Raw genomic sequence first — 12,561 nt, forward strand, 5'->3', positions numbered from 1 at the left:
TCTACTTATAATCAATTGATATTTGAAAAGGAATCAAAACCTTAATAGTTGGGAAATGATAACCTCTTCAACAAATGATGATGAAAAAAACTAGACATCTGCCTGCAGAAAACAGAGACAAGATTCCTGTCTCACGCCATACACAAAAATCAACTCAAGGTGGATCAGAGACCTTGGGGTGAAACCCCAAACCATAAGGATCATAAGAGGCAAAATGAGGCCAAACTTAGAAGCCCTAGCCTATGGCATAAATAGGCTTGCAAATACAGCCAGGAATACACAACTAGGGAGAGGATAAAATCAAAGACCTTCTAAAAATGAAATCCTTATTGATGTTGTTGTTGTTATGTACCATCAAGTCGCCTGCAACTCATAGCAACCCTATGTACAACAGCTCGGAATCCAGTCTCACTGACTCTGACACACCTACCCTCATTGCGCTAGTTACTGTATCAATCCATCTTATCCAGGGTCTTCCTCTCCTGCCTTCTCCCTCCACCCTTCTGAGCGTGATGTCCTTCTCTAAGGATTGATTCCTCCTGGCTACATGCCCAAAGTATGTGAGACGGAGCTTCAAAATCCTCCTGCCACCTGCAGCCGCTGCCGCCGCCACGTCAGTCCCCGCCCAGTCCGCCGGGGTCCGGGGGAGAGTGGGGTCACACTCTGTGGACAACTTCTTCCCACTCCCACCTGTGCCGCCTTGCTAGACCTGCGGCGGGGCTGTGGCCCCCGGCGCACCTGTGGAGGACTCCTGGCCTTACGTCTGGCCCTGCCAGTGCCGAGGGCGGTGGCGGCGGGTCTCGCGGTTCCAGTCAGTCCCGAGCCCGGCTGAACCCGAACCTGGTGGTGAGATCTGTACGGGGCCGTAGACCCCTGCGGCCGTCGCCTCTGCTCAGCCTTGGGATCGGCCACGGCCTTCGTATCGTCCGATGCTCTTGGACACGAGATTTTAAGAACTCACTGCTGTCCCCCATCCCAGTTGCGAAGGCTGTAGCCGCCTTGGCTCCCGTGGGTTTAACTGCTGTTTTCGCTTGGCTCCGTCCAACTTTGGAGTTACCATGGATCAAAGTGGTATGAAGATTCCTGTGACCCTCATCATTAAAGCACCGAATCAGAAATACAGTGACCAGGCTATTAACTGCTTCTTGAACTGGACAGTGGGAAAACTAAAAATGCATCTGTACCCTAGCAAACCATCGACAAAGGATCAGAGGTTGGTATATTCGGGCAGACTGCTTCCCGATCATCTGCAGCTGAAAGACATTCTCAGAAAACAAGATGAGTATCATATGGTTCGTCTAGTATATACTTCTCGGACTCCTCCCAGGTCTCCAAAATTTTGCACCAGTAGAGAAAATCATGAAGCATTGGCATCCAGCAGCAATTCTAATTCTGATCATTCAGGATCAACAACTCCATCCTCCAGTCAAGAAACCTTGTCTATAGGTGCCAGTTCTTCCTCTGAAGGATTAAGGCAGCACACTATTCCACCAGCACAAACTGACCCTGCACAAAGGCATCACTTCCCATATGTCATGCAAGGAAACATAGACAACCAGTTTGCCGGGCAAGCAGTTCCGGCTGGGTTCCCAGTTTATCCTGCCTTCAGACCCCTGCAGATCCTCTGGTGGCAACAGATGTATGCTCATCAGTATTACATGCAATATCAAGCTGCACTTTCAGCTCAGACCGCATCAAATCAACCCAGTCCAGCCAGGCGTTCCACAGCCTCTACATATGGCACATGTTCCTGGAGAAGAACCCCATCCAGCTCCAAACCTAATGGCTCAAGAAAACCGGCCCATGAATGATAATGTACAAATGAATGCCCAAGGAGGCCCAGTGCTAAACGAAGAAGACTTCAGTCGAGACTGGCTGGACTGGATGTACACGTTCTCTCGAGCTGCAATTCTCCTTAGCATTGTATACTTCTATTCTTCTTTCAGTAGGTTTATCATGGTAATGGGAGCCATGCTACTGGTTTGTCTGCACCAAGCTGGATGGTTTCCTTTGTCTGCACCAAGCTGGATGGTTTCCTTTTAGGCAAGAAGGAGATCAGTAACAGGCTCCCAATAATAATGCTGAAATGAACAATGATGGGCAAAATGCAAACAATCTAGAGCTAGAAGAAATGGAGCATCTTATGGATGATGGGCTTGAAGATGAGAGTGGGGAAAATGCAGGTGAAGATGCCATTGCAGTTCAAAGGCCTCGACTGATGGCTTCAGCGTGGTCTTTCATCACCACCTTCTTCACTTCTCTCATACCAGAAGGGTCTCCCCAGGTTGCCAATTAGACCTGAAAAACTGTGCCAGCTGCAAAGGAGGGGTTGACATTAGGAAAGTGTTTTAAATAACAGTGTAATTAAAAAAAATGTATAACTTTCTTTTGATCATCATGTACAGAGGTTTTTTTTTTTCCTTCAAGCTTCTCATGCATATGAATACTTTAAGCACAAATGGACTCTGCTAAATGCGTGATTTTTTTTTCAATGATTCTAACAACTTTGTGTAACAATATCGGTCTTCCAGGTTTTATTCATTTCAATTATTTATATTCTATCAAGATAGACCTACCATGTGTCTTATTTCTTCAAAGAGCTGCTTCACATATAAAAGTCTATAGTTAGCCTAGCCCTTAAGTGTGTAATTTGTATAAATATATCTATTTTCTGTGAATTATCCTAAAAGTTTTAAACAGAATGACCTCATAGTTTTTAAGAAATAGCATTTACCCAAAATGTTCTAGTAGCATCTTGACCAGCCAGAAAGCAATAAATAATCTTAACTTTGGAATTTGAATAAAATAATGGAAACTTTCTATTTTAAGGGCATGTATCCCATTAATTGGAATTAGTACCTTTTTAAAAAGGCACCTCTTCAGTGGAATTAGCAGTGATAGAAAATGTTTGATACAGGCAGTACTTTTTATAAAATGAGATATGCTGGAAATCACTTCCTGTAATTTTTTAAATAAAAGCTCAATTATGGTAAAAAAAATAAAATCCTTGTCTCCAAGGAGAAACTTGGTTTTACCCTCGCCAAGGTTTTCTTGGTGGTCCATAGATTAAATCCCTGTATGCATCAAAATTCTTCACCAATAGGGTGAAAAGAAAACATACAGACAGGGAGAAAGTATTTGGAAATGACATTTCAGACAAGGATCTCATAATAAAAGCTCACAGAAACTTCCTCCACAAGGAAAAACCTGATAAACCAACCACAACATGGCCAAAAGACCAGGAAGAATTTGCACAAAGGAAATCACCCATTCGGGTGGCCAACAGACATGTGAAGAAATGCTCAAAATAACAGCTATGAAATATCATCTCACCTCAGCAACAGTAGTAAAGTTCAACAGAGCAGCAAACAACAAATGCTGGCAAGGTTGTGGAGATTAGGACCCTCATTCACTGCTGGTGGGAGTATAAAATGGTACGACTATTGTGGAAGACAGTCTGGCACTTTCTAAAAAATTTGTAAATAAAAATACCATTTGATGCAACAATTTCACTACTGAGAATATATCCTAAAGAAACCAGAGCCACAACCCAGACAGATGTATGTATATCCATATTTATTGCTGTGTTATTCACAATAGCAAAGAGATGGAAGCAACGCAAGTGCTCATCAACAAATGAATGGATAGAAAAAACTATGGTTTATTCACCCAATAGAATACTATGCAGCACTGAAAAACAAGGAACTCATAAAACATATAAAATGGGTGACTCTGGAGGACATTATGCTGAATGAAGTACTTCAGTCACAAAAGGACAAATATTGCATAACACCACTGTTCTAAAACAGGACTGACAAGGAGGAAACTAGGAAAAGATGGACTATTTAGTGACCTGCATTGAAACAGATGAAGGAAAGAACTGTTTAAAAGCAATATATGATTAAGCTTTATCTATATGACAACAGTCCAGAATAAAGAGGTGCATGGTAAAGTGGACTGGGAGAGGGGGAAGGAAGGAGAAAAAGGGAGGAAATTGTACAACAATGAATGAGTATTTTTTAATTTTTATTTTATTTTATTTTAATGAACATTTACAGAGATTTTGGATTTCCATTCATTCATTGCTGCACTTCTCTCCCTGCCCAGCCCTCCCGCCCCCCTACCCCAGTTTCTGTCTTTGAAAAGTAATAGAAAAACTCCCTCCCTGGTACACAATCCCCCTGCACCCCTTCCACCGCCCCAAATACATTCCACTATGCAACCTTAATTGTGGACTCTTGTGATACTGCACTGAAATAGATCAGGGAAAGAATAATTTAAAAGCGATGTGATAGGGTATTATGGTTATCACACGAGTGAGGTTTTCTTTTTTTAAAGAAAGTGAACTGGAGGCGGGAGGAAAATATGGAACAATGAATGAATGAAAATCTAACTTTTTATAAACTTTTGTAAAACTCATAATAAAAAAGGGAATTTCTCAAAATAACTGGCAATAAAAGAGATGCAAATCAAAACAACCATGAGATATCATCTTACCCCAGAAGCAGATTTCATCGTGTTTCATGCAATCATTCATATTATATTCCATGTAATTATTACACAATCTTTTCAAGTCCCCATTGGATCTTTTCCCATTCCCTTACCTTTCCCATAATCTGCCCATTAAACTGTGGTGATTTCCACCATTCCCCATTTTGCACCACCTTCCCCTTTTAGACATTTATACACACTTTAATAGTTATTCTTCTAGTTTTACAATAATGGTCTTATGCAGTATTTGTCTTTATGAGACTGAGTTAGTTCATTCAACATAATATGCTCTAGACTCTCCCATGTTATATAGTATTTCACAAGATCTTTATTCCGTAGCGTGGTATAGTATTCCATATGTGAATATACTGCAATTTCTCAATCCATTAGTATGTCGATGGACATTTGAGCTGTTATCATATTCTTGCTATTGTGAATGGCGCTGCTATGAGCATGCGTGTACATATCTGTTAGAAGTTAGAAATAGGAACGTGTCTTCTAATTTCCTTGAGATATTCCTAGCATTGCAATAGGTGGGTCATATGGAATTCTTGCATTCAGGTTTTTGAGGAAACACCAATCTACTTACCGGAACAGTTGTATCATTTTACAATCCCACCAGTAGGACATATTCCCACACACATCCTCTCCATCAAATATTGCATGTTGTCCTGTTAAACTTTGCTACTATTACTGGGTGACATAGTAGCTTATTGTTGTTTTGATTTGCATATCTCTGATTGCCCATTATTTTGAGCATTTCTTCATGTGTCTGTTGGCCACCTAAATGGGCTATTTCCTTTATGAAATTTTTTTCCCATGGATTTTGCCAATTTTGTGTTTAGGTTATCAGTCTTTTCCTTGTGCAGGATCTGTAGTATTCTGTAAACACTCATTATGAGACCCTTGTTTGAAAGGTCATTGCCAAATGTTTTTTTCCCCCACTTTGTAAGGGTTGCTGCTCATCCCATTGGAATAAACATTTTGATGCACACAGGATCTTAATTTTTAGAAGGTCCCATTCATCGATTTTGTCCTCTCCTGGTTGTGCACTGCAAGACCATTTATTTATGCCATAGGCTAGGACTTCTAAGTTTGGTCCGACTTTGTCTCTTATGATTCTTATGGTTTTGGATTTCACTCTTAGGTGAAATTCTCTCTGAATGTTTTTTAGAATTCAGCCCTTAAGTCATGTGCTAAAACTTTTTTGGGGGGGTGTATTTTTTTTATGCCTGCTCAATTTCTTCTTTTGTGATGGATCTGTCTAAGTGTTCTACATTGTCTGTGTTAATCAGGGTTTCCATTTCCTCTATATTTCACTATTTATCACAGTATAGCTTTTTGTACTATTCTGTTGTTATTGATTTCATTTCAGCTGGTTCAATTGTGGTATCACCTCTTTAATTTCTTATTCAAATTATGTGTTTCTTCTCTTTCTTTTCTTTTGTTAAGTTTGCCAGTGGTTTGACTGTTTTATTGACTCTTTAAAACAAGCTTCTGTTTTTACTGGTGGTTTAAATTGTTTTTCTGTTTTTTTATTCACCCTTAATATCAGCCCTTGTCCTTATAATATTCTTTATTCTAGAGGCTGTGGAATTAGCTGCTTGTTCTTTTTCTATTTTATAAAGATGTTAAGTTGTTAATTTTTCTCCTTTCTTTTTTTAAAGTGTTTGCCTGTTTGTATGAATTGTCCCCTGAGGATTGCCCTAGCTGTATCCCAAGGATTTTGGTATGCTGTCTTTTATTTTCATTTGTTTCAGGGAAATTTTTTTTATTTAACTTTGTCTTTTTTTTCTATAATCCAATAGTGCTCAAGGAAGGTGTTATTTAGCATTCATGTGGATGGTTTTATATCCTTTATCTGCTTATTAATTTCTAGTTTTATGGCATTTTGGTATGAAAAGATACTTTGTGTTATTTCAATGTTTTTAAATTTATTGAGGCTTGTTTTGTTTCCTAATATATGACCAATTCTGGAGAATTTACCATGTGCACTTTAAAAGAAAGTATTTTGAGTTTGATTTGGGTGAATTATCCTGAATCTCTGAATTCGAGCTGACTAATTGTAGCTTGCCTCTGGAAACCCAATGAACTCAGAGAAAAGATGGAAGTTGTGTTAAGTGTCCAGGTCTTCTGTTCATAGGGTTGCTATGAGTCACCTACAACTTGATGACACATAACAAAAACAACATAGAGAGATCAGTTGACCAAGTAGGCAGAAAGTGATGCTACCAAGCCAAAGGTGGGTGACTCTAATCCACGGCCCTCAGGCCTGTTTTTAATTGTTTTTGGTTAAACCTTCTTCTAGGACATATAGCCCTGGTCTGTACACTTGCTGTACAGAAGTAACTCGTGGTTGCTGTGAAGCTGTGACACTGATGTGTCAAATACAAGAATGGCTATCCATGGTGGACAGTGTTTGGTAGAGCTCCCCAATTAAAACAAGCTTGGAAACAGGAGTGGCATCCACTTCTGTAATAGTTTGCCTCCAGAAACCCTATGAATCTAGATAAAGGAAGAAAGTTATACAAGTGTCCAGGTCTTTCGTTCATAGGGTTGCTATGAGTCACCTACAACTTGACGACACTTAACAACAACAACAACAACAACAAAAAACAAACAACAATTGTATCATTTAGTTCTTCTGAATCTTCGCTAAGTTTCTTTCAAGTTTACCTTTCTTATTTTTTTACCGTTTTTTAAAATTTTATTTTGGTTTGCATATAAAATTTGTATATATTTTATTTCATTCATATACATTGTGTTTCACACATTTCTTCATTCACATTTTTTTTATACAATCGTTCTCATACATGGCATTTTAGAAAACCAATAACCATTGATCAATGCACACTATTACCCCTCCTTCTCAAGTCCCTACTGAATCTTTCTAATTCCTTCACTCTCTTCCTATACCTACCAAACTCTGAAACCTGTCTTTTTTTTGAGAGTGATATGTTAAAGTTTCTACTATTGTCATGTTGTCTATTTCATTCTTCAACTCTGTTAACTGGGTGGTTTTTTTAAAAAAATATATTTTACTGGTGTATTATCATTGATTTCACATGCAAGCAAGATTCTACTGAAGATTATCCAAAAACCACTGGAACAGCACATCAACAGAGAACTGCCAGAAGTCCAGCCTTATTCTCTGTTCTTCTGATAGATCTTCTAGCTTGCTTATTCTCTGTTCCAGCCTTTCTATTCTGCTTTTTTGTCTCTCCGCCATGTTGGGTAGTTCTGCCATTCCATTCTTGATATTCTGGATTGCATTTTCATACTTTGCTCTGTCCAGTACTGTCTTTGTTGTACCCTCTATGTCTTATGCTAATTTTCTAACTCCTTGTTTTTTGATCAGTGTGAGAAGACAAAGCAAATAATTATGATGAAATGTGAAAAGAGCTGGAGTAAAAAAAATCAAAAGGGACAAACTCACTCAGCATTTCTTAAGCTGAAGGAACTGAAGAACAAATTCAAGCCTCAAGTTGTAATACTTAAGGATGTTTTGGACAGAGTATCGAATGATTCAGGAAGGATTAAAAGAAGATGGAGGGAGTATACAGAGTTACTGTACTGAAAAGAATTTACTGACACAGAAGAATTTCATGAAACAACATATAATCAAGAGACTGTGGTGATGAAGGAGGAAGTTCAAGCCTCTCTGAAGGAATTTACCAAAAACAAAGTCTCAGGAATTGATGTCATACCAATTGATAAATTCCAACATACAGACGCTGTCCTGGACATGTTCACAAAGTTGTGCCAAGAAATCTGGAAGACAACCACCTGGCCCACTGACTGGAAGAGTTCCATATTTGTTTCCACTAAAACAAAAAAGGTGAAATTATTGAATATATGGAAATTATTGTACACTGTCACTAATATCACATGCAAGCAGGATCCTGCTGAAAATTATGAAAAAACTACTGGAGCAGCACATCAACAGAGAACTGCCAGAAGTGCAGACTGAGTTTAGAAAAGGCTGTGGCACCAGGGATATTATAGCCAATGTTACATAGATCTTGGCTGAAAGCAGAGAGTACCAGAGGAATGTGTTTCATCGACTATGCAAAGGCATTTCACTGTGTAGCTCACAACAACTGTAATTTAACTGTAGCTAACTCTGAGAAGAATGGGAATCCCAGAACACTTGATTGTGCTTATACTTGGACCAGGAGGCAGTCATCAGAACAGAGCAGGAAAACCCCGCATGGTTCAAAATCAGGAAAGGTGTACACCAGGGATGCATCTTATTTCCATACCTTTTCAATCTATATGAGGAACAGATTATCCGGAAGGAGGAATGTGGCATCAGGATTGGAGGAAGGCTCATAAAAAAATTTTGTTGTACAGATAACAAAACCTTGCTTGCTGAATCTCAGGACGGCCTGAGGCTTTTGCTGCAGAAGGTCAAGGACTGCAGCCTTCAATATAGATTGAAGCTCAACATCAAGAAAACAAAGAGTCTCACAACTGGCCTGACTGGCAGAATCATCATGGATGAAGAAGAGATTGGGATTGTTGACAGTTTCAGTTTGCTTGGCTCCACAATCAACACTCTTGTTATCAGCCAGCCAAGAAATAAAAAGATATTGCATTGGGGAAAATCTGTTCTCAGGGACCTCTCCAGAATACTGAAGAGCAATGACGTCAGTCTAGAGGATAAGGTGCAGCTGATCCAGGTCATGGTCTTCACAATCACTTGCTATGTATCAGAAAGCTGGCAATGACTAAGGATGACAGAAGAAGAATTGATACCTTTTAGTTGTTGTGCTAGAGAAGAGTATTGAATACACCACGAACTTCTAGGAGAACAAACGTGTTCATCCTGAAGAGAGTAAAATCAGGATGCTCCTTGGAGGCAAAGAATTTGAAGCTCTGTATGACATATAGTGGGCATATTTTAAGGAGGGACCAATCCTTGGAGAAGGACATCATGCTTGGAGAGGGACAGTGCACGAGAGAAAGATCGTGGATGAGATTAATTGACTCAGTCACTAGTGTAATGAGAGTGTGTTAGAGACAATGAGGTTGGCTCAGAATAGAGCAGGGTTCAGAGCTATTATACATAGGGTCGCTATGAGTTGCAAGTGATTCAATGGCACATAACAGCAACAACAACAACATCTCTGTTTATAGTTTCAATTATTTCTTTCACCATTTGTAATCTTCTTTTGCTGTTTATGTAACTTCAGATTGATATATTTCTTCTTCCTCTTTTCCTATGGGCTATTCGTTGGGTCTGCAATCTCATCTGCTTTTTTTTTTTTAGGAGAAGGCTTCTTTTGGTTCCCCCACCCCCATACTGTTTGAAGCTGCCTGCTGCTTTCTTGAAATTATGTGAAGTTCTTCTTGGTATGTGTGGGGCAGTTTCTGTTGTGTCTATGTAGGCTTTTTACACCTCCTTTTCTTTATGATGCTTTTAATAAGTGGTATATTAAAAGTGTTGCTTCCCAATTGAGTTTTCCAGTGGCAGTCTTCAGTGCTAGTTGTCTTTAGGAAGATCTGTTCCTTGTTTTCTGTGACTAGCTTTTAATCACATTGTCCTTTGGGAAGCAGGAAGCTGAGGTTTTTCTCTTTGCCCAGCTGTGTTGTGTCTGCTTCTCTGTCCTGTCCTGTAACATGGTAGGGTGTAGGGTGAAAGGTTCCCCCAGGGGTAGGCAAGGTCCCAGGAGTGCTGCCTGGGAAAATTGCTCAGGGAAAAGACACAGAAAAGTGACAAGATCATTGTGGCCCCTATAACTCAGTAGTTGCTAATGGAAGACTCATCAACAACCTGCGTTATGCAGTTGTCACAACTTTGCTTGCTGAAACTGAACAGGACCTGAAGTGTTTGCTGCAGAAGGTCAAAGACTGCAGTCAGTCTTTGATATGGATTGAAGCTCAACATCAGTAACACAAAGATTCTCACCATTGGGCCAATTGGCAGCACCATGATAGATGGAGAAGAGATGAGATTGTTAACAATTTCAGCTTTCTTGGCTCCTCAATCAACACTCTTGACACCAGCAGTCAGGAATCAAAAGACAAATTACACTAGGAAAATCTACTGTTATGGACCTCTCCAGAGTGATGAAGAGTGAAGATATCAGTATAGAGACAAAGATCTGCCTGATCCAGGCCATGGTCTTTGCAATTACTTGCTATGCATCAAAGATTTGGATAATGACTAAGGATAACAGAAGAAAATATGCTTTTGAGTTGTGGTGCTGGAGAAGAGTATTGAATATATCATGGGCTGCCAAGAGAACAAATAAGTCTGGAGGGAATGAATCTAAGTTACTCCTTAGAGGTAAGGATTTTGAAACTCTGTCTCACATACTTTGGGTATGTGGCCAGGAGGAACCAGTCCTTGGAGAAGGACGTCATGCTCAGGAGGTTGGAGGGAGAGCGCAGGAGAGGAAGACTCTGGATGAGATGGATTGACACAATAACTGGGGTAATGGAGGTAGATGTGTCAGAAACAGTGAGATTGGCTCAGGACAGGGACGAATTCAGAGCTATTGTGCATAGGGTCACTATGAGTCACACTCTATTCAATGGCACAAAACAACAGCAACAATGGCCCTTTTTCCAGTGGTGAGTATGGGAGCACCTATTTATGCCCCAGAAGACAAAGATTCAGAGTAATGCCACTTTCTCAGCAATTCAGTTCTCAATTCCAGCTACTCTCTAAAGTCCAAGCATATCTACATTTCCTCTTCAGAAGCTACTGTGTTGAAGCGCAGCTAGTTCAGCCCCAGGGACAAAGACTCAGGGAAGTGCAATTTCTCTGCAATGCAGATCTCAGTTCTATGTGCCAGCTAATGTTCCTAGTTGAGTTAGGGTTACTTCCTAGGTGGATGTTCCTGCTGACTAGTCTCAGGGAAGCACCAACTGCTCAGCAATTTGGTTCACAATTCTGGCTACCCTCTAATGTCCATGCAAACATATATTTCCTCTTCAAAAGTCTTCTTGTCCTTCAGTGACCTGAAAAGTAACTTTTCCAATAATGATATCCGTCTACAGATACTGCCATTTCCTGGCAACATGACCAAAATATATGAGAGTAAAACTACCTCATGTGTTTTCCAAGTCTTGTCCCGGCTATCTGCTCTGCATGGGAATCTGGGGCTCAATTGCACCTAACATCAAATATTTCAATAGCTGCTGAATGTAAATACAATAAAAATGGAATATATGGTAATGTCATTTATTTTTTCCTTTTACTATGATGTTGCTTTTTGGTTCAGTTGTTGTTGTGTACCATTGAGTTGGAATCAACTCATATCTGGCCCTCTAGTGGGTTTTCAGAAGCAGTTAATCACATGGGAGGAGATTGCTTATCTTTCTCTCACAGAGCAGCTGATGTGTACCTTTGGGCTGTCAGTACAACTCCTTACTACTAAGCCATCAGAACTCCCTTTGCTTTCATCAAGGACTTTTATTTGCTTTATGTTGTCGTATAATCCATTCTGAAGACTATATAGTCTGTGACCTTCATCAATAAGTGCTTTAGGTACCCTTTTTCTGCTGTGAAGGCTGTACCATCTGTATAACAGAAGTTATATATGAGTCTTCTTCCAATTCTGATGCCACATTCTTCTATACATAGTACATCTATATCAAATGTAATAGATATGGTAAAAGGATACAACACTACACTTACTTTTTCTGACTTTAAAGCATGAAATGTACCTTCTAGGTCCATGTGGAAGTTCTCCATAAGCACAATTAAATGTTATGGAATTCTAATTCTTCTCAATTTTTCCACAATTTATTATGATACACTTAGTTGAATGCCTTTTCATAGTCAATAAAACACAAGTAAATCTCTTTTTGGCATCATCTGCTTTCAGGAAGATGCATCTGACATTAGCAATGGCATCTCTTATTTTATGACCTCTTCTGATCTAGCTTGGGTATTTGACAGCTCCCTGTCTATGTTCTGTTACAGCCATTTAAAAAATCTTTAGTAAAATTTTATTACCTATGATATTGTTTGATAAATTCGATGTTCTGTTGGATCACATTTTTTGTTGTTGTTGTTGTTGTTGAGTACAGTGTACTTTATTGATGGTACATGACAAG

At 39.6% G+C, this 12,561-nt stretch overlaps 1 pseudogene; it reads left to right on the plus strand.

The window, feature by feature from the left end:
* Window positions 1–1,058: 1,058 nt before the first annotated feature.
* Window positions 1,059–2,296, plus strand: LOC102858756 (annotated as a pseudogene).
* Window positions 2,297–12,561: the final 10,265 nt, after the last annotated feature.

The sequence above is a fragment of the Elephantulus edwardii genome, unplaced genomic scaffold (assembly GCF_000299155.1).
Source record: "Elephantulus edwardii isolate Elephantulus edwardi_28Jun2011 unplaced genomic scaffold, EleEdw1.0 scaffold00378, whole genome shotgun sequence".
NCBI classification, from domain to species: Eukaryota; Metazoa; Chordata; class Mammalia; order Macroscelidea; family Macroscelididae; genus Elephantulus; species Elephantulus edwardii.